The 15,713-nt window shown below is 47.7% G+C and overlaps 1 long non-coding RNA gene across 4 annotated transcripts in view; it reads right to left on the reverse strand.

The window, feature by feature from the left end:
- Nucleotides 1-7,669: 7,669 nt before the first annotated feature.
- LOC118162709 overlaps nt 7,670-15,713 on the reverse strand; it is a 12,942-nt gene continuing 4,898 nt past the window's right edge. The window contains exons 2-5 of one of the 4 annotated variants that reach the window (XR_004748573.1): nt 15,062-15,271; nt 14,736-14,892; nt 9,747-10,656; nt 7,670-7,903 (exon numbers count right to left, since the gene is read on the reverse strand). This is a non-coding gene — a long non-coding RNA (uncharacterized LOC118162709). The other 3 variants (XR_004748574.1, XR_004748575.1, XR_004748572.1) reach the window with 3 other exon arrangements.

Below are 15,713 nucleotides of genomic sequence, written 5' to 3' on the forward strand. Positions count from 1 at the left end.
AACCCCATCAGAAAAACGCTTCGGAAATGAATTCCCAAGCAAGAGCTCCTGATGAAGCCCACGTGACGTCCGCAACAGCGAGGATGGAAACAGATGCGATCTGAAACCGAGTATGACGCACAAGACCTGAAATAGATCTGCGCTTTAAGCTGCGACTGCAAGTCAAGAAGTGCTCAGATCAGCCCTACGATGATAAAACGAGCATTTAGGACCTTAGGTGTGGCCACCAAGTTGCCTATCTAATCTGTCCAGCGGAACAAGGCAATGAGGAGATCAAGACAAGATGAATATCAAGACACAATGAGCAAGTCACATATGATGATCTGATAAGAAAACACTTGATACAAAAAAATTACACAGAAGTAGAGAGCTCTTTAAGCTCCCACTGCAAGACAAGAGGGGCTCAGCTTCCAATTGAGCATCAGCATTATTCCGATGAAGACAAGTGTTCAGTACCCTCAGGATGGCTGCCCCAGGGCCTGACGAGCACCAAGACCAACAGCACAGCACAGCACCAAGAGCAACAGCACAGCACAGACAACACAGAACACAGAAAACACAGAACACAGACAATTATCTGGTCCTGTCCTGTCTGGCATGTGCTCATGCTGTACCTGACAGGACCCCCCACATATAATCTCTCTGACTGACCGTGATCAATCCTGAAAGGCCCCATCAGCTGCAATGACTTAAAAGCACAGACCCTCGCCCTACGTGCCCATTCACAACCCCAGCTCAAACATAGCACTTGCCCCCCAACTTAGCTTGGGAATGCTGGGAGGCAGGTTCCATCCTCAACAAGGAACACAAAGGCTAGCCAGGATGTTGCTTCAGGCACGAGGCTCCTCTTCACCTGCAGAAATAAAGCGCCATCAGGCACCGGCACGTCAGCCAAACTTCTTCCTGTGAAACACCCACCGCAGAAACAAAACAGTAGTCACCTGACCTGCTCTGCTACTGAAGTCGCATAGACACCCTCTAGACAACTCCCTGCCTTCCCCTGCCAACCACCCCGCAGCACACAGCATTTGCCCCTGAACTCAATTCTCAGGGATCAGAATCCATCCTCAGTGTGGACCACAGAGGCCAACTACACTGTTCCCAGTATCTTCTTCATCCCCGGAAAAGAGGAGTCACCCAGAGGTGGACCAAAGACTAGCAAACCAAAAACAATGCCCGTTTTCAAACTTGTCTACACTCACCTTCCCGATCCAGGCATAGCACTTCCGTTAACAACTGTGCCGAGCTAAGGTCGCATGGCTTAGACCAAGGAGAAAGAACAGACAAATCTGACAATCCACAAAAACAGTCTATACCCGCTCCTCTCCTCCCCTACCCCAACAGACAAGAAGCCCCGGACCCACGTCCCCCAACCCAGTACCACCACTTCACTCACTTAACATCCCAAAGAGATGCATCACGCTCCCTGCTCCCCTTTCGCTCCGAGCATCTCCAGCACTTCAGGAACTGGAAACACTGACGTCTGGCACGCCTCAGAAACGTGGCAGGAGTTCTACTCCGCTGTCACAAGGTGCTTGCAAAGCCTGCCTGACAGGCAAAACAAACTAACAAAATCCACTGACCAGCTCAGGGCCCACACTGCAACCCACTCACACTAATGCCTCATTCAAGGTTCCGTGCTCACGACCTGGGCTACAAGAAACAAAAAGAAAAGGTCGTGTCCGTGATGGACACACAAGCAGTACAACCCCTTGCAGGAGACTCAAACACAGGGACCAGAGCCAGACAAACAAACACACACCCTCAGGTCCATGCCAAAAGGCCACGAATGCACAGCAGCCCCAACAGGGGTAACCACAGACTTAACCTTTACAGATGAAAAAGGTGACCTGGCTCAGTCTCTTCATAATACTGCTCTTATGTGGTCAAGCCCCTTGCAATGCATACTGAAGCTCTGCATGAATCCCCTAGAGACTTACGCAAATGGCTTGATACATCTAGAGATTAAAATATAACCTGAAAAAAGGAAATGTCCTCTACGATTTCCCAAAAACAAGGTAGCTGGCAACCCCTCCTAAACATACCTCTCCAAAATGAATACCAAGCACCCAAAATCGAGGAGGCTGCAAAGACTAAAGACTCCACAGCAAGCAAAACCACAGGCAAAAGCTCCAAAAACATAAACAAATTGTCCCTAACCCTGAAAAAGGCTACACCTTACCTGCCTGCTGCTGCTGCTTTCAGATACATGCTTCCCCAGGGAGCTTCGATGATACATTTCTCCTAAACCCTGCTCCGTCATTTAACACCACAGTTGGAACTTTGATAATATTTGACAGACAGGCAGAGACTCACTGTAAGCCCCACAGTTCTGTGAAAATCATAAGGGACCTAGAACACACAAACTAACATTCTCATCCTACCCATAAACATGCTATAACAATCACTCACCTGAAGAAGAGCTGCATACAGGCCTCTCCTTGGAAAAGCATCAGCCCATAGACTCCGACCCACGTAAAGAAGACTGCAACTGACTGAAGGAAAATATATAAGTATATATATATATTTTTAAATATCTTACCCCAAGGAACAGGCCAGGCCGAATGAGCACTCTGATGGAATGCCTGGGGCTCATATAAAAATGCTCGTATAACAATTAGCTCGGGCGGCGCCGCGCTAAACCCGTCCCGGGCGGCGCCGCGCTAAACCCCACAGTTGGAACTCCACCTGTCTGTCAAATATTATCACAGACTCACCGAAAGCCCCATACTTCTGCAAAAATCAAAAGGGACCTGGAACACACAAACTAACAGTCTCATCCTATCCATAAACATGCAATAACAATTACACACCTGAAGAAGAGCTGCATACAGGTCTCGGCTCGGAAAAGCATCAGTCCAAAGAATCCAACCCACACAAAGAACCCTGCAACTGACTGAAGGAAAAAAATAAAAAATTATAATAATAAAAAAAAACACCACTTACCCCAAAGAGCAGGCCAGGCCGAATGAGCACTCTGAAGGCATGCCTGGGGCTCATATAACATTGCTCATAAAGCACTTGGCTCATACACCATACTCTCTGCCCGGGCCGCGCCGCGATCACAGATTTATCCTTTAGAATTTAATAAGGTAACTCTGATATGACCCTGCTCGGTCTCTTCATAATACCGCGCCTCTGCGGACAAGCCTCTTGCAGCACGTGCTCAAGCCCTTTCCAGTCCTCTGCAGAGTTACACAAGTGGTTTGATACAGCTACAGATTGAAAGAGAACCCAAAAACAGAAGTGTACCCCACCATCCCTAAAACAAGTCAGCCAGCAACCTCTGCTGAATATCCCTCTATAAAGTGAATTCCAAGCACTGAAAATCTAGAAATCCATAGACTCCAACCTGAATAAAGAACCCTGCAACTGACTGAAGAAAAACAAATCACTTACCCCAAAGATTATTCTGATTATTAAAATAAGAATATGACCAAGTATGTAACTAAAACTTTTTTTTGACTGTATTTAGTTGAAACTTTTCTTTACATAGGTAGAAATAATCTAGGAGCGTAACGGATTATAAACCACAAAAAAAAAGCAATTCAGTGTAGTAAAATAACTCACAGGAGAAGTAACATACCTTAGTAGACTATCTAAAAAAACAAAAGGCTATGCAGATGGGTCCAAAAAAGATCTGAAAAGGGTGCAGGCATTCTCAAAAGGAGCAGGGAAAAAATAGTGGCATGGTACAAGCCAGAAAGGACACTACAGATTTAAAAGAGCTGTAGGACCTTAGGAGGGACCTGAGCAGAGCATGTAGGTCCTTGGAAAGGGAGGGGGCGAGGCAGGTTAGGCAGGGACTAGGAATACTAAGTATAGGATTCAATGAGTGTTGCGAGCCTGAAGTGTGTATAAGCATTGTAAAGTGGGCTCCTGAGAGGACGGGGAAACAAAGGGAAAGCTGCTTAACTCTGAGAAGTCATCCTTGATCTTCGTGCCATGGACATTTATTTGTCTTGCATGCTCAGGGCATGCGTTTAGGGGCCCCTGTACATTGAAGGCTTCTTTACGTCTGAGAAGTCCTACATGGTTCCGCCTGCGTTACTGATTTTTTTTTTTTTTGCCAGCAGGTGGTGGCAGAGGGCACTACCACCCTCATCCTGAGAACAGCCGACACAGCTTCCCAAGCTGTTTTCTCTATAATGGAATCAGTGCTAACTGCGTGGAAACCCACAGCAGAAAAACGCACCCCACATCGTCTCAGGGATGAAGTAACTGCCCTGAGCAACATGCCCTTCCCCACTAGGAAGCTGAGCAACAATGTGAAAAACTACATTTCCCGGCATGCCATGGAAACCAACATGGCCGACAGGGAGCTCAAAATCCAAAGACCACGACTCCCGGCATGCTGTGGGGCAAGGCCCTTAGGTCACCTGACCGTGAGGATGCCCCAGAGCCCGCCCCGGGTTTCCTGACTTGCAGCCCGATGCCCCTTCCCACCCGGGGCTTTCCCTGCCTCAGCTGCACCGCCTGCAGTATCATGTTTCCAGCAGCAGGTGGCAGCATAGGGCGACGCACGACTACTGCGCATGCAACTGCGCATGCACGCCGGCCCTCCGCTGGAGGTACGGCTTTTTTGCCAGCCAATTCTGCGCATGCGTGAAACAAGGCACGACTTCTCAAAATATTTTCTTGTTAACAGAAGTAGTGGGCTCCGCGCGGAAAACCACACAGAAACAGCAAAAAGAGACACCCCGGTCCACTGGTGGGAAGGAAAAAACTGCCTTCGTCTCCGTGTTTCTCCCGGCTCGGAAGCCGAGCGGCAACGTGGAACTACACTTCCCAGCATACTGCAGAAGCCGAAGTGGCCGACCGGAAGCTCGGAGCCCAAAGACCACAACTCCCTGCATGCTGAGGGGTACGAAGCCTGGCAATTGCTACAGCGCATGCGCAATACCTCAATTTCGCCAGCAGGTGGGAGCAGAGAGCAATATGTCACTGCAGCGCCTCTTCGCCTACAGCACCGCTCGCTGTTCGGCCACGAGGTGGCGCCAGGCTCCACAGCGCCAGCCTGCTCCGTGCATGGGCGGAAGCAGAATAGCAGGCACAGCTTCCCAGGCCGTCTGCTCGATAACGGAAGCAGCGGGAGCCGCGTGGAACACCAAACAAAAACGGCAAGGAAAGGCACCCCGCTCCACTGGCACGGAGGAAATAACCGCCCATCCTAAATGGCCCCGTGCCGAGCGGCAACGTGAAACTACAGTTCCCAGCATGCTCTGAAAACCAACGTGGCTGACCAGAAGCCCGGAGCCCAAAGACCACAACTCCCGGCACGCTGCGGGGCAAGACATTCCCAGACACCTGACCCAGCTGACGCCCCGCCCCAAAGCCCCATCCGTGCTTTCTAACCTGCTGCCTACCCCCCGCGGCTTTTCCTACCCTAGCCGCCGATCCCGCAGGGCCCAACACCCTTTCCACCCCCTTACCAGGGACGCCCAGGCCCTCCCTAACCTGCTCCTCTGCAGCAGCCACAGCCCAGGTCATGCTCACCAATCTCACTCCCTCTGCACAGACCAGCCCCAGCACACCTGGCCCAGGGAGCAGAGACAGTACATGCCTACCCCCACCATTGCTGCCCTTACCTCCACCACCCCCCCCGCCTGCAGCCTCCCGAGCAGGATGGTCTCCACACCCAGATCACCTGTCTGTATCCATCGGTTCCCCCACGGACAATGAACACGGGGCCAACACCCCAGCCCCTGCCCCCTCCACACCCAGGAACCTGTACCCAGGGACACGGCCACAGCCACTTACAGCATCCACAAACACAGAGGGCAGGACAAGCCAGAATGTGAAATTTATTAAACTCTTGCACAGGACTCCTGGGAGGGAGACTGCAGCAGAACTCCCTGCCTGGACATTCTCCCCTTCCCCTGGGGGGCTGCAGGGCTCAGGCTTTGAGTAGGTCCATCCGTCCGTCTCGGCGTCCATCCCGGGGGGGGAACGGTTGCCTCCTGCAGAAATGGGCTGTGATGCACAGAAGGAGGAAGAAAAAGGAAAAGGGCACAAGTGGGACACAAGCAGCAAGAGAGGAACTGGGTGGACAGACAGCTAGCAGGGCAGAGGGACAGAAGAACCACCCAGGGGGCAGGGAGCAGGACAGGGGTGATCGACAGGGCTGGACAGAGAGCCCAGAGGCACAACTGTGATGGCCAGGATGACCAAGAGTAATAGCAATTTTATTGACATCAGACAGAGTTGGTTGGGGATGAAATCAGAGTTTTGGTTTTTGGATTAGAGATGACTCTGTTGAACAGTCTCTGCCTTTTTAGTATTCGAAGGGAAAAGCCCCGAGGATACGCACAAGTATGAAGCTGTTATTACCAACAGAGATACTGGAAGTAGGCTTCTCAGTATCGCTTTTGGTACTTGTGGAGTAATTGCCTCAAGTAACTAGGCAAATTAAACTAATATTCACATTTTAAAGAAAATGTACAGCATTGAAGAAGCTTTCAGGGTGGAGGGTAGCTGCACTACCTAAGTGTTCCCTAGGCCTCCAAATTTACATGCTGTCCCACTAGGGGAACTTGGTGTGATGACTCTAAGGAACAGTATAGAGCACTGAGCGGAATGGAGACACCATGGATAGGCTCTGTGACAAGACAGGGACCCGATGCTCTTGTGTGCACCGAGACCGACAAGCTGCATGTTTGTTACCCTGAGCCAACAACCTGACATGGTTTTGACAAAACATTGTACTCTAGTGAACTTTTGCTCATTATATCAATATAATACCAAAACACACCTCCATCCCAAAAGCTCCCTGCCTCCAAGCTGCGACCACCCCTCACTGAGCACACGCTCTGGGTTTCTCAGACCCCTATACCTTTAAACGAAAGCAAGAAAACTTTACCAATCACAACCAAGATAGGCCTGACTAGAGTCACTCAAACTCCACCTAAAAGGGACAGAAAATAATCACAGAATCATAGAATAACCCAAGTTGGAAGGGACCCACAAGGATTAGAGCCCAACTCCCAGCACCATACACGTAAACCCAAAAATTCAGACCATGTGACTAAGTGCACAGTCCAAATGCTTCTTAAACTCCAACAGGCTTGGTGCAGTGACTACTTCCCTGGGGAGCCTGTTCCAGTGCGTGACAACCCTTTCAGTGAAGAACCTCTTCCTGATGTCTAGCCTGAACCTCTCCTGCTGCAGCTTGACACCACTCCCACGGGTCCTATCACTGGTCACTAAAGAGAATAGATTGGTGGATAATGTACATTAGCTTAAGTGAAAGGGGATGTTAGGGAAGATACTATCATGAAGAATACCTTCCTGACTTCCGGGATCAGTCAACGGGCTGAGCGCCTCTCTTCCCCCTGCATTGGGATGTCATGGGGTAAGATTTGAACACGTGGTTGTACCAGGTGTCTCTGTAGAAACTTAGAAATCTCTAGAGCCTTTGTGCCTTTTAACGCGTTAATAGCCAGAACGAGTACCTGTGTACTTCATGTGTGCTCGCTTGCTTTTGCGGACAGTGAATTTATCGCTGGCAATTCCAAAGAACCTGTGTCCCTGTTGCTGTAATAAACTGCCCTTTGTTGCATTGTTCCTACCCGTGACAGTTCTCATTGAACGCAACTAGAGCAAGAGCATGCTACGTTACTGGTCAATATGTAACTGTGGTAGTTCAGTAACCCGAATCCAACCAGACCCGTAACAGTTAGTCAGCTACGCCCCTTAACACGACAGTATTTCATAGGGAAAAACATTAAGCCTAAGATTTCTCATCCCTAAGGCCTTGGGGGGCAGACAGAGAAGGAACCCGAGACTCTTAGTATGTCTCCTGAGAATCGCAGCTTACAGTTACTCCATGTCTTCTGGTCTCTAGGACAAGGCAGAGGTATAATTAATTCTTTCTCCATCTCTCTGGAAAGAGCTTTTCTTCTATCTGTGACAAAGGAGAAAAATGTTATGATCGTGGGAGTCATTATACAAAGCCACACTCGGTTAATTCACTATTACAGTTAAGATTGTTTTTAATCAAAAACACCTCGGCAGCAATGTTACCACTGCAAACATAGCGCTACACAAAAATTCAACTCAAGATAAAGGAAAGGGAGAGCTACAAGGACAAATGATGTGACCAAAGGCATCTGCAAAAACCATCTGGTAGATGGTTGTCCACAGCCCTCGGATTTCATGGTCGTCTTTCCTGCCAAATGAATCCTGGAAGAACAAGAAAAGATACACAATGTGTCCACAAAAACTTTTTGGGAGACTACTGAAAAGAAGAATAAAAAAAATAGAAACAGCATGTGACTACTATGTCAGCTTTGTTAACAGAGTAACACTACCATACTAGAAATTTCCACGTTCTATGTGGTGCTAGGTACATCCACTGATATTAATGGAGTGGCACAACATAAGAGATAGTTAATAGACAAGGTACACCTGAGGTGCACAGACTGCATATTCCAGGCAACAAAAAAGGCACAGCTTGGCACCCAGTTTGGATTAGCTGATGTATGAGTTTGCTGATACGTGAGTATATGCAACAAGCAGAAAAATCTTTTACTCCACAGACTGTTTCATTTATATATATACACACACATATATGTATGTATACATATGTATAAATGTATACATATAAACAAACATATATATACATATATATATGTATATATATAAACAAACTGATCCAGCAGTGTGCTTAGGTGGCCAAGAAGTCAAATAGCATCCTGGCTTGTATAAGAAACAGTGTGGCCAGCAGGTCCAGGGAAGTGATTGTACCCCTTTACTTGGCTCTGGTGACACTGCACCTTGAGTACTGTGTTCAGTTTTGGGCCCCTCACTGCAAGGACATGGAGGTGCTCGAGCAAGTCCAGAGAAGAGCAACAAAGCTGGTGAGGGGTCTAGAGAACAAGTCTTACAAGGAGCAGCTGAGGGAGCTGGGATCGTTCAGCCTGGAGAAGAGGAGGCTCAGGGGCGACCTTATCACTCTCTATAGATACCTTAAAGGAGGCTGTAGCAAGGTGGGGGTTGGTCTATTCCCCCACGTGCCTGGTGACAGGACGAGTGGGAATGGGCTGAAGTTGCGCCAGGGGAGGTTTAGGCTGGATCTTAGGAAGACCTTTTTTACTGAAAGGGTTGTTAGGCATTGAAATGGGCTGCCCAGGGACGTGGTTGAGTCACCATCCCTGGAGGTCTTTAAAAGACGTTTAGATTTAGCACTTAGTGACATGGTTTAGTTGAGGACTTGTTAGTGTTAGGTCAGAGGTTGTACTAGGTGATCTTGGAGGTCTCTTCAAACCTGAATGATTCTGTGATTTTAAACTTTATAACCACTTGAGTAACAATTATTAGCTACGCCTATACTTAAAGTCAGGACTACACTTAAGTGATTAAGTAAACATTGACCCTTATGTGTAAAAAGCTGAAAACGCACCATAACCACTGGGCATCTTATGCAAAACATATGCCATTTTTGCACAAACGTGCATCTTATTTCACAAAGAGAAAGGGCAAGGTGGACAAAGGTTTTAGAGAATCGTCAAGACCAGAACCACCACTGGGCAATTGCTAAAATGTGCAATACTTAGCTAAAACCCACACAAATCCACTGAAGGAAGGAGGCTACCTACTTGTCTGCTTAAAATAACCTCTACAAAGAATGTATTACAAAATCGAAAATGAAACCATCATCCAACAAAACAAACATCTGGAATACAAAGGGCTAAAACTGACAGCTGAGGTTTAGTTCTTTAGCAGTCTCAAAGGTCTTCAGATCCTACCTGAGTTCTCAAGGATGGTGGTGGTGCAGCACAGAAATGAGGGGATCAGGAAGATCAGATCATGCCAAATGTAGCACTAAGCTCCTGAAGGAGCTGGTGGGATATCACTGATCAGAGCGAGACAGGCTGTCAGCCTTCTGCACAAGCTGAAGAAGAGGAGCGCAAGTGTCTGAAGAAGCTGTTTCTTCTCATACTTCATCTAATACAGATCGCCTTTAAATCCAGGGCATCTTCTTAGGGAATAGACAGAGAGGTAGAGTTAGTGGCTCCAAGGACACTTCACGATCTTGTTTCTTTTTATAGTTAGCTGCTATCCATAAAACCAAACCAATTAAAATAGAGACTTATATTAAAAATTATGGATAATAACAAAAAGTATGGGATTTTTTAAAAAAATGCTTGAATGGCAAACAGGTTAAATTATCTCATTCATTTCCCAATTCCCCTGCAAACTCTATGCTCAGCTCCTCTTAACTCACTCACCCCACTTACCTATCCAAACACAGGGCAGACGCAGCAGTTCTCATCCTTCTTGGTAAAAACACAAAATTTTCATGTTTGCTGTCAAATACTCTCTCTTTCTAGCACAATTTCCTGCAAGCTATGCTAATTCCTCCAGGCTTTTTAATATATGCTAGAAACTTCACTGTTTTATCTTAATGACCATCTCAGTGGGAGTCGCTGAGCAGCTATCTTTGATTCTGCTGTCTTCACAAATACAAATAAAACAGTACTTCAGTGATGCTCTATGACAAACTACGCGTTACGTGCATCTACCTCTTACATAAGGAAGGAAAGAATTGGTAGACAACATCCAGAAAGTATTACCTTGTTAGATATCAGAGTGGTGGGGCAGAATGACAATGCTACACAAGACCGTACTTACACTCCTGGGATCGTACACGGTTTGCTGGAATACAAAAAAAATAAAGTAAGGTCACTACGTGGAACAAGTTCACTCACTCTGTTATTATTGTGAGTGACAAGAACATTTTAGTAAGCGTTCTTTTAAACCCATGGAAATTTTCAGATTTATCTCAATTTGGCTTCATGGAAACTGAAACTTGCAGTGCAAAGACCATTTATAAAAGCTGTAGCAGCTGAGCTTTTTAGGTACAGATTTTGTCACCTTTTTGGGTAATGTTTGTCTCTATCCCCCATTACCCCCCTTTCCCCCCTCCCCAACAAGAAAAAAAGATTAAAGACCACAAATTGGGACTTCTGGGAGATGCAACTCCATTTTTCACCTTACCTAATACACACAGTTTTTTCTCTATGCTGAACTTTCACTATGACTGCATAATAGAGTCTTACTAATATTGTTTCTGACTGAGTTTGATACGACTTCCCCAAATTGGATGAAACAAGCATTTTCCATTGTGACAGACATCAAAACCAACGATGTCTCTCGTCAGCTATGGAGTTCTGCTGGCAGCATTACCAGCTCACACAAAATCCCATCTAGTTTTTGGGGTCCACCCCATCTATCCTCAGCAGTGGGAAGTTCTTCCAGAAGCAAACAGACTGTTATAAATTCCTCAATGGAGCTGAGACTCTGTAAGGTTTTGATTTTTTCTTCCCTCACTCCCTCTTTTATTTCCAAGCTTAAACTTGAAACATAAGCTCGCAGGGCTGGAGGGAATCCCCAGATCAAATCCCAGCCCCAACATCCCACAGTCCCCTACTCTCAGGCCCAGCAATCCACAAATGTATGTAATGCTATAGACTGTGGTGGGCAGGTCCTTCAGGGCAGGGATGTTGTCATCTTTTCAGGTGACATTCAGATACCTGAAAGGGCTGAAATACCACGTCCATACTCACTTCTCCTACTTGATTCACACAGATGTAGTCAGGGGAACAGGGCCACACCAGCACTCCCTGCTCACAAAGCTCACTGCCTACCTCCAGGTTTGCATCGTTTCCCCGTATTACTGCTAATTCTGACACATTCCTACTATAAAAGCAGATCTCAGTGGCATTAAACAACCAAACGCATGGACTGTGCTGTCTGCAGTATTTTATCCCACACACTCCTGCCCGAGGCCAATTATTTAATCGGCTGTTGAGCCCATGCCTCAAGCAAGCATTCTGCTGGATAACCATCTCTTAGCCTTGAGGGGAAATGTGAGAATAATTTTTTTCTTGGATAGTATTTACTTCAAATACTCCTGCCAGGCCAGTTTAAGGAATCCACAAATTCCAAGGGAGGGAGGCTTGCCAAAACTGATTGTCTTTCTGATAATTTGCTGAATGGAGCATTTTTCCCTTCAGTATTACTGGGATAATGACAATGACTTGGATTTCAGAGAAGCAAGGTTTGAAAGGATAGGTAGCATCTTGAAATAGATCAGATTTCAGAAGTACAATCTCAATACCTACCAAAACTTAAATTCCACAATGCTGCTTCTGCAATCTGAGGGACAAACTTTTCTGCCACAGACGGGCAAGGATATCAGAGAGGAACACTTCAGGAGTCGACAGAAGCGGTAATGAGAGAGCTGCATCCCTCTGTGATAGATACCTGTGCCCAAACAAGCTTTCTTTCTGCTCACAGAGGAAAAGAGCTGGCATCCTGAAAAAGTTTCACATCTACCACTTTGGAGTGTTCTCAGTCAGCTTGTCTGTATTTCAACTTCCCTTTGAAGGAAGTGGAAAAGCACAAAAAAAAAAAAAACTCCTTCTGGTAGCTCGGCGCTGACCTGCAAGCCAGCACCAGCAGCAGGGCTCTGTCACACTTCAGCCCAGAGAAGAAAAGGCTCTGGGGAGACCTCATTACTACCTTTAAACACGTATAGTGGACTTACAAAAGAAACAGGCAAGGACTTTTTACCAGTGCCTGTAGTGACAGGGCAAGACAAGTTTTAAACTGAAGGAGGATAGATTTAGATTGAACGAAAGGAAGAAATTCTTCATGATGAGGGTAGTAAGACACTGGAACGGGCTGCCCAGAGAAGTTGTGGAGGCCTCATTACTGGAGGTACTCAAAGCTGGGCTGGATGGGGCTTTGAGCAACCTGACCTAGTGAAAGACACCACTGATCATGGCAAGGGGGATGGACTAGATGATCTTTAAGTGTCCCTTCCAACCCAAACCACTCTACGATTACGTGAAAGGAATTGCCTCCCAGGCCTCTCGACTGACCACAACTAGCATTCTGGAAAGCCCTGCAAGCATTTGTTCATTATTTCCATGGTAATTCTTAAAGCTGAAGTGGGACAAAGCTTTGTCAACAAAAGCCTTTTGGGAGACTACTGAAAGGAAAACCAAGCCAAACCAAAAAACTAGAAACAGCAAGCAGCTAACACATCAGTTTTGTTAACAAAGTAACTTTAACATACTAGAAATTTCCAAGTTCTTTACCCTCCACCTTGAAAAAGGTCACTCAATTCTGTCAGTTTTCACCATTAGTATTCTTTAAAATTTTCACATGGACATCTGAGAATAACATTGAGTCCCTGCCATCGAGGGAGAAGTGGAAAAAAAATAGTGATGAGGGGGGAAGAAGCACAGCCATTCCTTTCCTCCCTCGGTAAGGTGAGCAAAAAGCTCAGGCGCTCAGCAAGAACATGCTTTGAAAGATAAAACAGAGAAGAAACTGCACGTCATTTAATCTCAGCTTGTCCTGGTTTCAGCTAGGATAGAGTTAATTTTCCTCCCAGTAGCTGGTAGGGTGCTATGTTTTGGATTAGGATGAGAAGAGTGCTGATAACATGCTGATGTTTTAATTGTTGCAGAGCAATGCTTACACTAAGCCAGGGACTGGTGGCAGGCTGAGGGTGCAGCAGGAGCTGGGAGGGGACAGACCCAGAACAGCTTACCCAAACTGACCAAAGGGGTATTCCATGCCATCTGACATCATGCTAAACAATATATAGGGGTGGCTAGCCAGGATGGAGGGGCCAGCTGCTCAGGGATAGGCTGGGCATCGGTCAGCAGGTGGTGAACAATTACACTGTGCATCACTTGTTTCGTACACATTAGTGGTAGTAGTACTATTACCATTATTATTATTACCTTCCTGTCTTAATAAGCTGTCTTTATCTCAACCCACAGGCTTCACTTTCCTGTTTCTCTCCCCCATCCCAGAGAGGGAGGGGGGAGGGTGAGCGAACGTCTGTGTGGTGCTTAGCTGCCAGCTGTGTTAAACCACAACACAGCTATAGAGTCACATGTGCCTGTATTATGTATTTGTGCCTGCTCATTTATTCATCTGCCAGTTTATTTTGATACAGACACTACAGAACATATAAACTGCAACATCACCACCTGATAAGATCTTCGGTAGGAATAGCTGTCTAAAAGAGCCAACAAAATTCCCTTCATATACAGCCAACTGAACTTTCGTCATCTAAAAATAGTCCTACAAACATCCCCTGGGATGCTCAACTTCAGAATCTTTCCATTCAACTTGAGGCAGAACAAGCCCTTACCCTGGGCATCTTCATCTGGCTCTTCTCAGCTAGCAGAGTAGTACTCTGATACTGTCCAGTACACGCTGCAGCCTACTTACTGGCTTGTATTTACTGCAGCCTGGTTCGATATGCTCACAGAGAGACTGATGAAAAATCCACCCTTTCTTTCAGAAAAAAAAATAAATAAAATAACTATGACATTGTAAGGAAGAAAAGCTGAACATACGGGATGCAGTCCTTTATTGAGGGACAGATCCAGCATCAGCACAAGGAGTTTTTGGTCACGTGAGCAACCATCTACACCAGCCATCAGGACAAGCCAAACGCACGCACACAAGACTCCATTTAAAAAACATGTAAAGTTCCTTTACAGCTTATGGAAGTAACAACCTAAAGCTTAGATGCAGTTAGACTGCATCAGTTTAGGGACTGCCTCCTTCCAAAAAAAAAAAAAAAAAGGAAAAAAACTCCTCAAATCCATTTGCAGTTCTGCAAATTCAATTAAGCCTTTGAGCCTGAGGTGCAGGAAAATTACTAGAACATGCCTCGATTTCACCCGAAGGTCACTATGACTTACTTGGACAGTCGGGACAGACAGGCTGCTTTCTCCTGGGAAACCTGCAACTGCAGCACACCAGCAGCAGATTTCCTTAGTTTACCCAGCGTGCCACCTTCGCTCGGCAATAAACCCGACAGGGGTTCTAGCAGTGGGGAGCTGCTTCTGCCCTGGTGAGCTGCAGAAAAAGGAGAGAGACGGTTGTCTTAATTCAGGAAGAGGAATACCTCCGAGGCACAGCCCAACGATCAAGAGCAGCAAGGACCCGCGCCCGGCTACCGCATTCCTCCACCTCTCCCGGCCCGACGCTCCGGGAAGGCACCCCCGAAGGCTCTCGCTTGCCGTACCGCCAGCAACTGCGGTCGCATCCAGCGGCAACCTGCGCCTCCCAGCCCGCCCGGCCCGGCCCCGGCTCGGGGGAAGACCGGCCACGCATGCCCGGAGCCCACGTGACCGCTCGGCACCACAGAACTACAGCTCCCAGCATGCCTCGGGACGGAGCAGTCCATCCAACCCAGAGGGGAGACGGCCAAGCCCACACAACCGCCAACCCTTCCCTCCCCCCCCCCACCGCTTCCCGCTGCTCCTTCCCCCTCTCCCCAAGCCCCCCGAAGCCCCGCGAAGTGCAGACCCCGCCGCACACCGCCCCCGCCGCGCATAAGAGGCATTTCCGCAGAAGCCGAGGACCGTGCAGCGCCCCGACCGACCGACCGCCTGCCGCCCCGCCTCGTCTCGCCTCGCCTCAGTCCGATACCGACCACCAACCTCGTTGCGGCACCGCGCCTCAGCGTGGCGCCCTGTCCCGAGCCGAGCCCGGCGCGACTCCCGCTCCTGAGAAAGGCGCCGCCATTTTGCCGCGGGCAGGGGTCCTGCAGTGCCGCCCCGCTCCCTCTCCTTAGGCGAGCCGGTCGGCTCCGCGCATGCGTGGAAGCAGAGCGGCAGGCACGGCTGCCCAGAGCAGCGCTGATGTGACAGCTACAAAAAAAAAAAAAAAAAAAA

The sequence above is a fragment of the Oxyura jamaicensis genome, chromosome 2, assembly GCF_011077185.1.
Source record: "Oxyura jamaicensis isolate SHBP4307 breed ruddy duck chromosome 2, BPBGC_Ojam_1.0, whole genome shotgun sequence".
NCBI classification, from domain to species: domain Eukaryota; kingdom Metazoa; phylum Chordata; class Aves; order Anseriformes; family Anatidae; genus Oxyura; species Oxyura jamaicensis.